General features: G+C 44.4%; 1 pseudogene across 1 annotated transcript; it reads right to left on the reverse strand.

Annotated features, from left to right (window-relative positions):
- Window positions 1-616: 616 nt before the first annotated feature.
- Window positions 617-11,788, reverse strand: LOC311124522 (tripartite motif-containing protein 16-like; annotated as a pseudogene). The gene is made up of 6 exons (XR_014615164.1): window positions 11,152-11,788; window positions 10,573-10,668; window positions 2,056-2,289; window positions 1,798-1,957; window positions 1,613-1,672; window positions 617-1,376 (listed from the first exon to the last, which is right to left on the reverse strand). The product of XR_014615164.1 is annotated as a tripartite motif-containing protein 16-like (transcript).
- Between the last annotated feature and the right edge of the window lie 4,409 nt (window positions 11,789-16,197).

The following is a 16,197-nucleotide window of genomic DNA, read 5'->3' on the forward strand; positions in this document are numbered from 1 at the left end:
TTAGTCTAGGACTAGGCTTCATCTGTGTCCGGGAAACCGGCCCATATAGTTCAATTAGCAAGTAAGTAACACTACCTGTTCCATGATACTGAGGAAAATTACATTGAGACAGAGAACCAATTGAGAAAACATTTCAATGGTTCTGAATGACAACCAACATACATTAACAGCATACATCATGATTAATGTAAATGTATAAGATTAAAACGTTGCACTTACAAATAATATGAATGCATTGAATTGTAATTCATAACATCTTCTGAAGATCAAATCAATCAAATCATTGTACATAAAAACAGAGCAGAATGAATCATCACATTTGGGGACCATCACCATCAGCATGACTAGTATCTATGTGGACCCTACTACAGTTTAACCAGCTCAGCTATAGACTACACCAGCATGACTAGTATCTATGTGGACCCTACTACAGTTTAACCAGCTCAGCTATAGACTACACCAGCATGACTAGTATCTATGTGGACCCTACTACAGTTTAACCAGCTCAGCTATAGACTACACCAGCATGACTAGTATCTATGTGGACCCTACTACAGTTTAACCAGCTCAGCTATAGACTACACCAGCATGACTAGTATCTATGTGGACCCTACTACAGTTTAACCAGCTCAGCTATAGACTACACCAGCATGACTAGTATCTATGTGGACCCTACTACAGTTTAACCAGCTCAGCTATAGACTATACCAGCATGACTAGTATCTATGTGGACCCTACTAAAGTTTAACCAGCTCAGCTATAGACTACACCAGCATGACTAGTATCTATGTGGACCCTACTACAGTTTAACCAGCTCAGCTATAGACTACACCAGCATGACTAGTATCTATGTGGACCCTACTACAGTTTAACCAGCTCAGCAGTACCATTATAGAGCCAAAACCCAGGATAGAGTGGCTGAGTGAATGTGGTCTGGACTCTGTGGAGGAGGGTCATTGAGTCAGAGACACTGTAGAAGGACAGAGTACCTGCCTTGTGATCCAGGTCCACTCCTACTCTGGAGGACTGAGGGCCTGATACTTTAGTCCCAAAATTATTGTGTATGAACCAATAACCACCATTATAACACACTAAATTCCAGCACTTGTCATTGTCTCCAAATACACCATCTGTCTTTGTTCTGCTGATGTCTTTATATGAGACTGCTGTATAAACACCCCCCCCACTCCACTCCACCTCCCAGTAACAGCGTCCAGACAGACCCTCTCTACACAGAACCTGGTAGTGGTTTTTGAATCTGTCTGGATGATCAGGATATCGTTGGACTTGGCCTGTATAGGTCACCTTTCTGTTCCCTTCAGACAGAGAGAGGAGTGTGTGTGCTGTGTTTGGGTCCAGTGTGAGCTGACAGGAATCTGGGAGAAGAGCGGAGCAGAGACCAATGAGGGAAGTTAGAACAATAAGTGAAGTCAGATACTGTATCTACCCTGTCTTTGATTAGAGCACAGCAGAGATCAAATCAGAGAAATATGAGGAGTCAGATAGATACCCAGTCTTTGATTAGATCTACTATTGCTATATATTTCTAGAGGGATTGTTTGGAGTGTCAGTAAAAAGAGACTGTTGGTTACTTCAGAATAAAGAGACTCACATTGTAAGAACTGTTCTCTGGTCTTGGGCTCTGGAGGCAGTACAACATCCACTATATTCACTACAGACACACAAACACATTCACAGAGAGAGGGAATGTTATCATCATACCATATTCCACATGTATATGACTAGTAGGGAACTTTCAATGGTCTAAAGTTGATGTTCTTATTATTTTCAACACACCTGTAGTGGAGATCTTGGTCCATTCTCCTTTAAGGACGTCTTCTAGTTTCTCTCTCAGTTCAGACACAGTCTTACTCACATCTCCAAAGTACTGAAGAGGACGGACAACGATGCTGGGTAAGTCTGAAGATACACTGGTACTGGAGAGAGACTGATAACTCTGGAGAGAGAGAGAGAGGGAGAGAGAGCAGAACCAAATGATTGAGAGTTTCACATTAAGTTAATTTCATATCACATGTATCAAGGCAGTTGAGTTACCTGGAGGAAATGGATGTGATCCTCTGTGTGTGAGAGCTGCTCCAGCTCAGTGCTTCTCTTCCTCAGCTCAGCTATCTCCTGCTCCAGTTGCTCCAGGAGTCCTTCAGCTTGACTCACTTGAGCCTTCTCTTGGGCTCTGATCAGCTCCTTCACCTCAGAGCGCCTTCTCTCAATGGAGCGGATCAGCTCGGTAAAGATCTTATCACTGTCCTCCACTGCTGCCTGTGCAGAGCGCTGTTAAGAGAGAGAGAGAGAGAGAGAGAGAGACTGACTTGTCTTACTTTAATGAGCCATCCTCATTACACTAACACCCCCACAAGCACATTGCGTGCCACCACAACCTCCACACAATCACATTATCCAGTACCCAACACCACAGTACAATACACCAACCAGCACCACATTCCAACCGTCCATCCAACCCCTCCTCTCCAGCCGTACAGACAGCCCCCCTGAGCCCCCATACCTCCTGAAACATCTCCACACTGTTGATCATTTTGTACAACTGAAACTCAACCCTAAGGCGTCAACAGTAATGGCATTACCCTGGCAACACAGAAAAAACATGATGAACAGTCTGTCATTGCAGAAAACGGACACCCCTCCCCAACTCCCAGGTCAACCCGAGCCAACCAGCTATTGGTGTCCAGGGCTCCATGTAATACCCTCCACTGGAGGACCCCTGACCTTTCCAGCACTGGGAGCTTATAGAGCACCCTCCACCTATACCCTGCCATGCTCTCAGCCCCCACAACCCCCTGCCACTGATGCCCCTTCACTCCCGCTAAGCTCCTGATGTGTCTAACCTTGACACTGAGGGAGTCAGAACGCTGCCACCCTGACCATAAAATGTTTACTAACTTGCGCTGCAGGTCCACAAGCAGACCACCGGGGGCGTTGAGAATGGCCAATTTAAGCCATAGAGAGGATGCCACCAAGTTGTTGATGATCAGCACCGTCCCTCTGTATGCCACTTGGGAGATGAGCCACCTCCACTTCGTCAGCCTCGACACCACCGCTTGTGACACTCCTTCCCAGTTCTTCCTATCCCAACCCTCCGAGCCCAGATACACCCCAAGCAACTTGAGCCACTCACAGCCCCACTGCAACCCCCCTGGAAGCTGCGGAGGTGCCCTGTCCCTCCATGCCCCACATAACAGAGCCTCACTCTTGCCCCAGTTTACCTAAGCAGAAGACGCCCCCTCGTACACCCTCAAACTATTCTCCAGGGCCTGTAGGTTCTGCTCATCCCTAACCAACACAGACGTCATCAGCGTATGCTGACACTGCTATGCCTGTCCCCAACCCTATGCCTGGCTCCCACACTCCCTGTAGCCTCCTGCGTAGCAGGCCCAGAAAGGGCTCAATAACAAGAGTGTATAGCTGCCCTGACAGAGGGCATCCCTGGTGAATGCCCCTCCCTACCCAGACTGGCCTACTGAGCCCTCCCCACACCTTGACCATACATGAAGCCCCAGCGTACAGCATTTGAACACAGGCCACAAAATTCTCCCCACAACCAAAACAACACATTGAACAGATATTCATGGTCCACCCTATCAAAGGCTTTCTCCTGATTATGAACAGATTGTCTGTGTTTGAGCGTCCTGGTACACAGTACGTTTGGTCCTTCTGTACAATAGAGTCCAGGTGGGACTTCAGTCTGTTAGCGAGGACCTTGGCAAAGACCTTATATTCCAAACAGAGCAATGCCACAGGCCTCGAGTTCTTTATGTCGCTCAAATCCCTATTTTGGGCAGGAGAGTCAAAGCCTCCCGTCTACAGCTTAGCGACAGCTCCCCCACCCCGACGCACTCACGCAACACACGTTCTGTCCAATAATTCGCCAGAACTTTTTATAAAAATCCACAGGCAGACCGTCTGAGAGACAGCAGCTGAGAGTTTGTGAAAGGCCAGGGAAATGTCTATTTGATTTATCTTTGACAGAGAGAGTTTGGAAAGGTATGTGAGCAGAACCTGAGAAAACCCAGGATAATAATAATAATAATAATAATATGCCGTTTAGCAGACGCTTTTATCCAAAGCGACTTACAGTCATGTGCATACATTTTTACATATGGGTGGTCCCGGGGATCGAACCCACTACCCTGGCATTACAAGCGCCATGCTCTACCAATTGAGCTACAGAGGACCACAGAGCTCTGCCCTCTATAAATCAGAGTACAACTCCACAGCCTCATCTCCTCACAACAGAAGTTACCCACCCATCAGGCTCCCTCATCTCCCCACAACAGAAGTTACCCACCCATCAGGCTCCCTCATCTCCCCACAACAGAAGTTACCCACCCATCAGGCTCCCTCATCTCCCCACAACAGAAGTTACCCGCCCATCAGGCTCCCTCATCTCCCCACAACAGAAGTTACCCACCCATCAGGCTCCCTCATCTCCCCACAACAGAAGTTACCCGCCCATCAGGCTTCCTCATCTCCCCCACAACAGAAGTTACCCGCCCATCAGACAAACGTAAAACAAGGGATTTTCTTGGTTTTTCCAACCCCTCTGGTGAAACAGAGAACTGAGCCCTGTACTATAATATAATATAATGTGCCATTTTGCAGACGCTTTTATCCAAAGCGACTTACAGTCATGCGTGCATATATATATATATATTTTTTTGTGTGTATGGGTGGTCCCGGGGATCGAACCCACTACCCTGGCGTTACAAGCGCCGTGCTCTACCAGCTGAGCTACAGAGGACCAGGTGCAGACACATTTATGAAAGCAAAGACAAGGTCATTATTTGGGCTCTAAACACTAACAACCTACCCTTACACAACTCTTTTGCTACCCCTGCACTAAGATTTCTGCCATGGCATTTAATTGTTTTTGGTTTACATATTCCCCCAGTCTTTGCCGGCGTTCATGTTAAGGAAGTCTAACCGTGAAATCTCCATAAGAGGTGGGAGGGAAATCACCACAATCAGAAACCAGTAGAGAAGCCCATCAAGCCACCATGCCAGAAAAAAACATCCATTTAAGCAGATTCTGAAGACATGCCCTTAAGAACCCATGACCCATTTTCTCAGCCTATACCGCTTCCTGGGTGAGAGGACACTAAACCCCTCATTCTTCATCACGTGTTGTACTGACCTTACAAACCTTCCAGGATCAATCAAATAAGACTCCAGCAGAACCTTCTTTTTCCCCTTTAGTCTCCATCAGGAACCTAGAAAGTTCTCTCAGCGTATATACTGGGCCCTCAGCCTGACTGGCTGTCAGCTCTGGATCCAATGAGCCGTCTGAAAACGAGACGCCTTGTCCTCCGCTCCCGCAGACTCACCTCCCCCCTCTTCCTCCTCCTCCATTGGCACGGTACCGTCCTCCTCCTCCCCAGTCTCTGCCCCCCTGCACTTCCCCCCTGATCAGAGCCTCTTCCCCAATGACAGGCAATATTTCCTGGGATGAGCCCACCAAGCCTTCGCCCACCGGAGTCTCTGTTACTACAGAAACCTGCCTCAGCTCATGTAGCCCAGCTGCAACCCTCCCCACCACCGCTTTCTCCACGGCCTGCGCACCACCACTTGGCCATGCACTACTACCGTGTAGCTCAGTTGGTAGAGCATGGCGCTTGCAACACCAGGGTTGTGGGTTCGTTTCCCATGGTGGGACAGTATGAAAATGTATGCACTCACTAACTGTAAGTCCCTCTGGATAAGAGCATCTGCTAAATGACTAAAATGTAAAAAATGTTCTCTCCTCCCTCCTGGTACCCCTGCCATTTATTTTGCAATTCTGAGTAATCACTATTTTACTACGGATTAGTAAGGAAAAACACTTTATTCAGTACTACTGCAGTTGCTTAATAATTCCAATAGATGGCAGCATAAGACCATGAATGACATTTCAGAAGATTAGTTTAGTTCTCTCCCTGGATACACCACCACTCCCCCTCACAGGAAAACTCCTCCTGCCTGAGCTTTTTACTGTCTTTTTCCACACTGCTAACGCAAGAGGAAAGACTGAAAACACATTACTGTGAAGTAATATAATGATGATTCATGTTTATTATTACCTGTTTTTATGGTCATGTTTTGAAATTATACTTCATTACTATAATGATTATCAATACGCCTGAACATTAATTCAGTCACCTCTGGTCGACAAAAACGTATTTTCCTAGTACATTAATTGTCAAATTCATCAACCAGCATCGAGCACTCTGCCTTCTCACGCAAGGGAGGGGCATGTTGAGGTAAATATGCTAACCGCGACGTTTGCATTATGTAATTTATTGGTGGGCTGGAAGATGCAGTGTTTTTTCTTTTCTATTCAGAGGCTATTTACTCTCAATATGAGATAATTTTATATAGAAGGTTTTTATAATGCATGTTTACTAGGGTTGAGGTTAGCGCATCTGAGTAGGGATTATTTGGGTTCAATACCTGTCCTACCTATCAATCATATTGCTGCTTGTAGCCTATAACTGATGATCCCCACACTAGAAACACCGAAAACTATCTGTGCTAGCAAACCCTGTGTTCCACCCCTCCCCTGTGTAACCTTGAGGTTTGTTAAGAAACAAACACTTGTCTGCGAAAAGAGACATGTTTAACGGATTCCGCTTGGCACCCAGCCGAGAGCACACGAAAACCACTTGCAAATTTACCAAAACTAACCAACTACTTGCGGTCTGTTCGTACGTAATAAACGGAGGCAGATTAGCCACCACAACTCTTGTCGAAAGAGGCGAAATCTGCACCAACACACCCCTCACAAAAATCCCACTCACAACAAGACAAAACTTTTTCATTAACACGACCACCGCCTTGTTCATTCTGGATGCAGATGTTCCGCTCCAACCTGTTCGCCGACCATGAGCAAAACTTCCTCCCTACCTTTCTCCGGAACGCACCCGAAGCGACAGCGTTTCTTCTCCACTCGGTTGAGGCCATCACGCCGCCCTAACAAACTACCCCTACTCCCCCCTCAACTCTAAACGATATACAGTGGAAACCAATAAACAAACCCTGCACCATGAGAAAATAAATTCAGAAAATACGCAAGAACCAAAAGAAAAAAGAATAGTAGCCCTCCTCACGAACCACAAATCTCTCACGCAACCAACTTCTTCTTCTATGATATAATGGCGGTCCACAAACCAACGTTAAAGGTGCATGCCGCCACCTACTGTGCTGGAGTGTGTGGTCAATCACGGTTTCCAACATTTCTAAATCCTCCTACCTAACTCAGTACTTCTGAGAAAATAAAGAAGAGCCCTACTAACTTCTAATAGACCCTCCCCCATCCCCAAAATCCCTTCCAAACCCCCCAACCCCGTCCAACCTCAATGACCCTACACTTCAATCTTTCCCTCTCTTCAACATACTAACAACAATATAACAACACATGCTCCACCGTTTCATCGACCGTACCTTCCAGACACAAACCATTCCCATGCTTGCCAACCAGATGTAATGACGAGATCAATGTACAATTTCCTAAGCGCAATCAAGTAAACACCACATCTTCCTTCCTAATCTGACTTTTGAATCTTGGTCCATCAACCTTTCTGTAAAACTGTCAACTATTCATATAAATGCCGGCCCTTGTGCTCAGAGTACCATCTCTTCTGCCACACATCTATCAAAATGGCTCTGATCTTACATTTGGTCTCACCTCTACCCAGTGGAACATTAATATCAATTATATCTCGTTTCAAAGCTCTTTTAGCTAACTGGTCTACAATTTCATTCCCTTCCACACCCGAATGTGCTGGGACCCAGCAGAATCTCACTACTAATCCCATTCTCTCAATTCTCCATAATAACATTAATACCTCCAATAGCAGGTCACTCCTATTAGATTTACCAGATGATAAACTATTCAATACAGACAGAGAATCTGACCATACTATAATTCTAACAGGTTGTACGTCCTCCACCCACTGGAGGGCAACAATTATCGCCAACAGTTCAACTGAGTATACTGACAGTTCATCTGTTAGTCTTCTACATATCTGCACATCAAATTCAGGAACGTAAACGCCTGCTCCTGTGAGCCCACTATCTGGGTCCTTGGATCCGTCTGTGAAAAGCATTAAAAAAGCATAAAAACCTCTAACAATGTAATTGTCAACCAGTTTCTCTATATCACTGACTTCTGACCAATCTTTCCTTTTCCCTACCAATGTTAGATCAACAGCAGGGTCTGGGAGTAACCATGGAGGAACATCCCCTATCACCACAGAAGGGCCAACCTCCAACTCCCTCAAACCACTCTCATCAGCAAGCTTTCCAACTGTCCAACCAAAACCACTGCCTTGTCTACTAGTATATTCCCAACAGTCCTCTAGAACAGTAGCAGTGGGATGCTCAACCTCACAGCCTTTCAACCCAATAAGATAATGACAATTTTTTACGCCGTACATACAAAGGCATCTCACCTGCCTCCACCAGTAAAGCACATACAGATGTTGATTTAAATGCACCAATATATATCCTTAAAGCTATATACTGGATTCTGTCTAGCTTCTGAAGCCAAGTTTTGCCTTGTTCGATAAACTATACACCCGTAATCAGTTGGCGTCCTGATCAGAGCTCTATAAATATCCATCAACAATTGTCTGTCAGCACCCTATTCATAACCAGAGACCCACACAACCAACTACCGCGAAAGTTAATGAATGAGAGAGACAGAGACATCGTTACAACACTGTACATAGCCATAATATAATGGTTCTTCTTCTTTGGAGTTTAACGGCGGTTGGCATCCAATATGTTGTATTACCGCCCCCAACTGGACTATAATATAAATCCATTATACTTTGTGATACAAAATGGGAAAAGGGGAAATTATAATAATACAAAAAACACCCTTCCAACTAACCCTACACTCATCAAATACCCACTACCCCATTCCACTACTTTGACCCTATCTGCTCCTGCACCATGCCAACGGCCTGGGAGGACGGGACACCACCACTCAACACACCCTGTAAATCTTCTGAAGTCTAATCTTGTATGCCCAAATACTTCTCTGCAGCTGCCACCACAACATCTATTTTCTGTGATTTACGTTCCATTTCTGCGGTACAGTTGATAACCATTGCTATGAACTCTAAGAAGCTAACTTTCCTAAAGCATATATCACTCGTTGGCCTATCCCTCTGTGCTGGCACAGATCTACTACTCACAGGGATCCTCTCAGGATCTCTCACCCTTGACCCATCCTCCTCTACTTTCTTCACTGCCTCAGCATACGACACCTTCTGCACTACTCTGACTCTAGGCACCTCAACCTGCCTCTCTCGCACCGGACACTTCCGATCCCCAGCAACATGGGTATCCCAACAGTTGACATACACTTTATTCACCAGAACAATCCTTTATCCCATTCTCTTCCGCACACATAAAACATCTTGGAATTTCCCTCCCACAAACTGCTGCGAAATGACCATAAACGTTGCACCTGAATTTATGGATTTGCCACAAAAGCTTGAATCAAGATAACTGATATATCATAACATGACTTTCTCTGGTAAAGACTCAAAACTCAAAAGGACTGACTCCTCTGTTTCACCACGCTCACCACCGGGTCTGCGTCCCACCAAACGGCGGGAATCACAAACACCAGGAATCTTCAACTTTAATTGCTCCACCTCCACACTTAACGCTACCCCAGAAATCACTCCTTTCAATGGTGCCCTGTTCCTAAGAGCAAAGCAAGAAACAGATCTTGACCCAAGTTGCGTGACACGGAGCGCCCACTCCCTCTGGTCAGAAGAAACACAAACAAATATCCCAAGTCCACTACAGGTTACCTTCACTTATTCAACTGCACCCAACTCCTTTCCCACCCACCCTGAAACCACAAATGGATCTGCCAAAAGGAATGGATCCACTTTCTCCAACACTGTAACTCCTACTGCACCATATTCTTCTTTATCATGTCCATTGATGCCAGGCTCTGGTTCTGAGCTCTTCACCACACCATCTACCTCACTTAACTCTCCCTCATTCATTTCCATTTCACCTCCAGAACTCAGTCTGGCGAATGGCTCACTCTGTTTGCACTTGAATTATAACATTTGAAAGTTTTTATTCCTTTGAAACTTTTGTGAGTGTAATGTTTACTTTTAATATCTGATTGTTTATTATCTATTTCACTTGCTTTCGCAATGTAAACATATATGTTTCCCATGCCAATAAAGCCCTTTGAATTAAATTGAGAGAGAGCTCCATTTTAATGTATAGGGGACTTGAGTCTTTCATGGTTACTCAAGGTTATGTGATGAGGTAACCCCTCTTGCGACATCAAAATCAGTGAAAGCCTAATGGGGAATGACCTCTTGGTGTAACGGTCAAGATGTTGGTTTCTCTCCTCAGTAGACCCGGGTTCATATCCCGCCGGTTACATTAAGCAGTCTATTCTCTGAAAGGGGTCCAGACAGCCTGTTCCCAACAGTGGAGCCAGTGGGATTGGATGGGGGCATCTCTCTCTCTCTGACTGGAGGAGAGAAGTGAAATGGTGTGTCTCCTCTGGTCAACAATACTCACCTTGAGAGACTCCACAGCCTGTTGGAGCTCCTTCAGGTCCTTCTCTCTCTCCTGTAATCTCTGCTGGACTTTCTGCTGACTCATCCCCAGCTGCCTCTGTGGAGAATCACTCTTCAATGAGCTATCAAGCTTTATTTGTCTAGTAGATCAATAGTATAGTAATGGGACTTAGGGATTAATATGTTGAGGAAGTGTCTGTGTGAAATTATATTATTATATTGTTATGTGAAAGATTATAGTTTTAACAGTGCACAAAACAGGGGAGCTGATTGGGTGTTTGATAACGAATGATAATGGTGTTTGATAACGAATGATAATGGTGTTTGATAACGAATTATAATGATGTTTGATAATGGTGTTTGACTTTAGAAAATGGTGATACATTTGGAGAATCTGGGTTAACATATCTATATAATAAAGGTTTGTGTTCATATTTGTTCTGCCGTGGATCGATGGATAATTTGGATGGATTTGGATGGCCGTGGATAATTTGAATGATCTCATATTCAAACAACCTTAGTTCCTACTGTATCTTTAATTCTTTGTTTATCAGTCACCAACAAGTAGTTCTGGTCTTACCTGTTTTTCAGTCCTCTCTGCTGCAGCTGACACTGTATCATGGCCTTTATGTTCATCCATTGTACACAGATAACAGATACACTGCTGATCGGTACGACAGTAAACCTCCAGCAGTTTGTCATGATGAGAGCAGATCTTCTCCTGTAGTTGTGCGGTGGCTTTGACCAGTTGTGCTTCTTCAAAGCAGGAGATTCATTGTGAGATTGGAGGTGAATCTCACAGTAAGAGGCCAGACACACCAGACAGGACATGAGGGCTTTCTGCTTTCTGGTCCCAGTGCAGACATCACACGCCACATCTCCAGGTCCAGCATAGCACAGAGCAGGAGGGGGAGTAGCCTGGAGTCCTGTCTCCTTCAGTTTCTCCACCACCTCAGCCAATATGTTACTTTTCGTCAGATTAGGCCTTGGAGTGAAGGTCTGTCTGCACTGAGGACAGCTATAGACCCCTTTCAGAACATCCTGATCCCAGCAGCCCTCAATACAGCTTCTACAGTAACTGTGTCCACAGGGGATAGTGACCGGCTCCTTCAGTAGATCCAGACAGACAGAACAACAGAACTGGTCCTGGTCCAGCAAAACTCCCTGCTGAGCCATTTGGACGGTTGTTCACTCTCACACAGACAGACGACACAGAGAATCAGATCAGTTTCGTTTCCTCAGAAGAGAGTTTGTGGAGGGGAGGGACTTCCTGGTTCTGCCAGAGGGGTGGGGTTAAAAGGAGGGAGGGAGGGGTTAGAGGAATGGAGGAAGAGAGAGAGGAACTGTATGCAACAGGAAGAGGGAGACAAATAGTTTTGTTCCTAGGTTACAGTCCTTAACATGGAACAAATGAAATAATGAATCTTAAAATGTGAGTTGTTAGAATATATAAAGGATAACAGTTTCTATGAAGTACATAGGTATAATTATTTTAATGACCTTTATAATGCCTTATAATACACTTACTTGTTTAAATTAAGCAATAAGGCCTGAGGAGGTGTTGTATATGGCCAATATACAGTACCACAGCTAAGAGCTGTTCTTAGGCACAACGCAACGCGGATTGAGAATTATGGAACATTTCAAAAATCAAATCACATTTTATTGGTCGCATAAATATATTTAGCAGATGTTATTGTGGGTGTAGGGTGTTCCTGGCTCCAACAGTGCAGTAATAACTTACAATACACAACAATACACACTAATCTAAAAAGTAAAGGAATGGAATTAAGAAATATGAAAAGATTAGGACAAGCAATGTTAGAGTCCGGAGTGTGTGTGTGTTTATATATATATATATATATATATATATATATATATATATATATATATATATATATATGAGAGATCAGCATGCTTTTCTGTATAAATATATATATTGATCAGTGTGTTTTTCTATAACAACTTGGTACCACAATTCTTGAACCCTTAAACAGAATTCCATCAAGTCCAGTTAGCTCATCCCTGTATTGACCATAAGGGTATGGTATAGCTTGTACAGACTACCTGCATGTTATGGCTTGAATCACCTTTTGCAAACACTCATCTTCTGCAGTAGCACGTGAAATAACTGTCCACATTTCATCTGAGACTGGGCAACTCTCTCTGATAAGGTTTACATGTATGGTCTCGTCCTGCTCATATATATCTGGTTTGGTTCTGAGCTGTCAAAAGCTCTGGACAATGTGTCTGCCACTAACAATTCTTTCCCTGGCCTGTACTCGAGTTGCAAGTCATATTTCTGAAGTTTTAGAAACAGTCCCTGTTCTCTTGGTGGTGTGTGTGTTAGACCCTTCCTTGCAATAGTAACTTAAGGTTGATGATCTGTTTCAGCCCACACTGTTTTACCACAGATAAACACACTGAATTTCTCACATGCACATGACAGTGCCAATGCCTCTTTCTCAATCTGACCATAGTTACACTCAGAAGTTGTCAGGGCCCTGGAGGCATATGCAACTGGGCGCCACCTAGTGCCATAATGCTGTAACTACACTGCACCTTAACCTGCTTTAGAGGCATCTGCTGAGATTGAGGTTTTGAGCTTTTTATCATAGAACCTCAGTAGTGGAGCATGCATGATGTAGTGGACATTCTAATCAATAATGAGGAGAGACAGGGTCAATCACCAATCAGGATATTACTTTATTCAAAACGTATCAATAAGGTAATAAGTGAGGCCGGTCGACCCAACAGTCTTGACACAAAGAATACTAAAGATCTTTTATAGCAAAGATACACCCTCTTAGTCTACATGACAAATAACAGATGTATGGAATGAGTCAAAAGGTGAGACTTGATATATGAGAAAGGAGTATCCCCAAGCCAGAAAGCATTTGCTATGAAGACTGTTCCAACTGTATGGAAATCAGAGTTTAGCCTCCAAAACAAGCTTCCTCTCATCATTATCCATACCCCAGCCATCTCTCCCTGGTACCTCATTACACCAACTCATTCTATGGAATGCGTTCTGTAGGTTTTATCACCAAAGGCATCGTTAATCTACTGTCAGTGTTAACAGACACATGAGAGTTCTAAGAACCCTTTTCTACTGCAGAAAACAACCATTTGATGCAATAACAGTATTAGAACATCATCTAGTCATTGTTGTCCTCACAATGATCAATGCCTTGAGCTCCTCAAAACTCTTTCTGATGATTACTGTTCCAACACCACTCTGTAGTTTTACACAGTAGACTTCTCATCTGACTAGTGTGAGTTGCCAGATTAGGTACACATTAGCCCTCATAGTTAACCATCCCTAAGAACCTTTGTACGTCCTCTTGATCGGTAGGCGGTGGCATGTTCTTGATGGCGGTCACTTTGCTCTGGTCTGTCTGAACACCTTCACATGTTAGTTTTTCACCCAAGAAGGTTATTTCTGTCTTTCTGAATTCCCATTTGTCTGCATTTAGCTTTAGCCCATTATCTCTGGCTAGATCAAGTGCTGCTTTCAACCTGGTGTTGTGCTCTTCAAGAGTCTGAGCCCATATTAGCACATCATCAATGGACACTGTGGTGCCTGACACACTCTCAGATATCTGTTGGACTGTCCTGTGAAAGACTTCTGGTGCTGAAGTGAGACCAAACGGGAGCCTTTTAAATGACTAGCTACCAAAAGGAGTATTGAAAGTACAAAGCCTTGTACTCTCCTTGTCTAGACTGATCTACCAAAAACCCAGAGGAGGCGTCTAGCTTTGAGAAGTATTTAGCCCCTGCTATGTCCCTGAATATCTCCCCTCTGGTAGGCAGCTGAAAGGGTTCCCTTTTTACATGCTTGTTTAGCTCTTTTGGATCCATACACAGTCTGAGCGAGCCGTCTTCCTTCTCAACTATTACTAGTGAGTGGACCCATTCAGTAGGCTCTTCTACTTTGTCTAGGATATCTAAGGACTCTATCCTCAGTAGATCTGCCACCTACCTCCAGCACCAATGTGCATGTCCCTGAAGACCACTGGTTTTACCTGTAACCGTAACAATTCAGTCTCTGGAATGATGTTGACCTGTGCTCCAGTGTCAAGTTTGAACACAATATCAGTTCCATTAGTCTTGTAGGTAGCAGTCCTCGTCTAGTCCTGCAAGTGCGACTGTTCCCACAAAGAGGTCACCAAAAGACCCATCACTGTACTCGTTGTCACCACTGTTGTCCTGGTCCTCGTTGACACAGTGTACTTTATTTTGTTGTCTCAGCTGCCTGCATTTGAGTGAGAAGGGGTTCTTCATGCCACAGTTGTAACACTCTTTTATATATGCTGGGCACTGGCAAGGTCTGTGCTCTCCACCTCAGTTGCTACAGGAGCGCTGGTTCCCTGAAGTGGGCTGCTGTCCTTTGAAGTTAGCCGTTTAGCTGTAGCTCTTCCTTCGCTAACGTACTCCACTTTGCATACGGTGTCACTAAGAACACCGCTGTCCATTGGCCGTATGCGACTCTGAGTCACCTCTCTAGCTTGACACATTTGTATCGCTCTTTCTAGTGTCAATTCATTCTCACCAAATAACTTCTCTCAGCCCCTTGTCTCTCACCCCATGACAATTCTCTCATATCAGAAAGTCTGCAATTTGACTGAAATTACACCACTGACATTTCAGATTCAAGTCCATTATAATTTATTCTGGGAGTTCAAAAAGACAGAAATTTGACTTATACCAGTTCATAATCTGCTTGCTCTTCATCCATTAGCTGAAAGCTGTTGTAGACATCAATGGTGTCCTAGACTGTGAGAAACAGTGCGACCTTCTGTGCGTCGTCTTTTCCAGCCGCTTCTATCGCCTTCAGATAGAGGGTGAAACGCTGCTTGAACCGCTTCCATTGCTCTTCAACGTTGCCGTTCAGTTTCAGTTCTGTTGGAGGCTTTAGCTGCTCCATGTCGTTAGCCAGCTAGCACTGGATGGATGAGTCAAATCGAGTTATTTCACTCCTGGTACCATGTTGTATCTTCTTGTCTAAGAAACACTAAAGAAAACAACTGTTCTTTAAAACATAAGTACTTCTTTATTCAAGTTAACCGGAGCCGTACAAGTATCGTGCATTAAGCTGAGATCTCCCACTCTTTGTTTGAATGTTAAATGACCAGACAGAGGCATTGATGCGAGTAACCAGTCTTGTTCAGTATATTGCAATACATCCGGGTATCTCAAGTACACCGGTAAAACACTGGAGTTACAGTAATTAACATTTACCAACAGATGGCATCATTGTGCCATCTTCCACCCATAACATCTTCCCTTTTATAAAATAGGACAGGAACTGTCAATTCACTAACAAAACAAACCTAGTAGTAATTTCTAACATGAACAGTTTAGTATTTTTTGTATTTTTTCAGTTAACCACTTAACACATTTTGATACTCTCTTCACTTTTATCTCTGTCTGTCAACAATTCCTAATGGGAAACCTACAGATTAAGTTTTTTTGGTTGCTGGGACAGACGCCCGCAGCGTGAAAAGACAGGGGACTTGTCTGCGTGGACTGCGGGCTCCCGCACAGGCGTGTCACCTGACTGTCTAAGGGGAGTATTGATGGGCGAGGGAGTGGCCGACCTGTGATCCCCTGGCACTTCGCCCAG

This window comes from Coregonus lavaretus, assembly GCF_964263955.1.
Source record: "Coregonus lavaretus genome assembly, contig: HAP1_SCAFFOLD_1291, whole genome shotgun sequence".
Lineage (NCBI taxonomy): Eukaryota > Metazoa > Chordata > Actinopteri > Salmoniformes > Salmonidae > Coregonus > Coregonus lavaretus.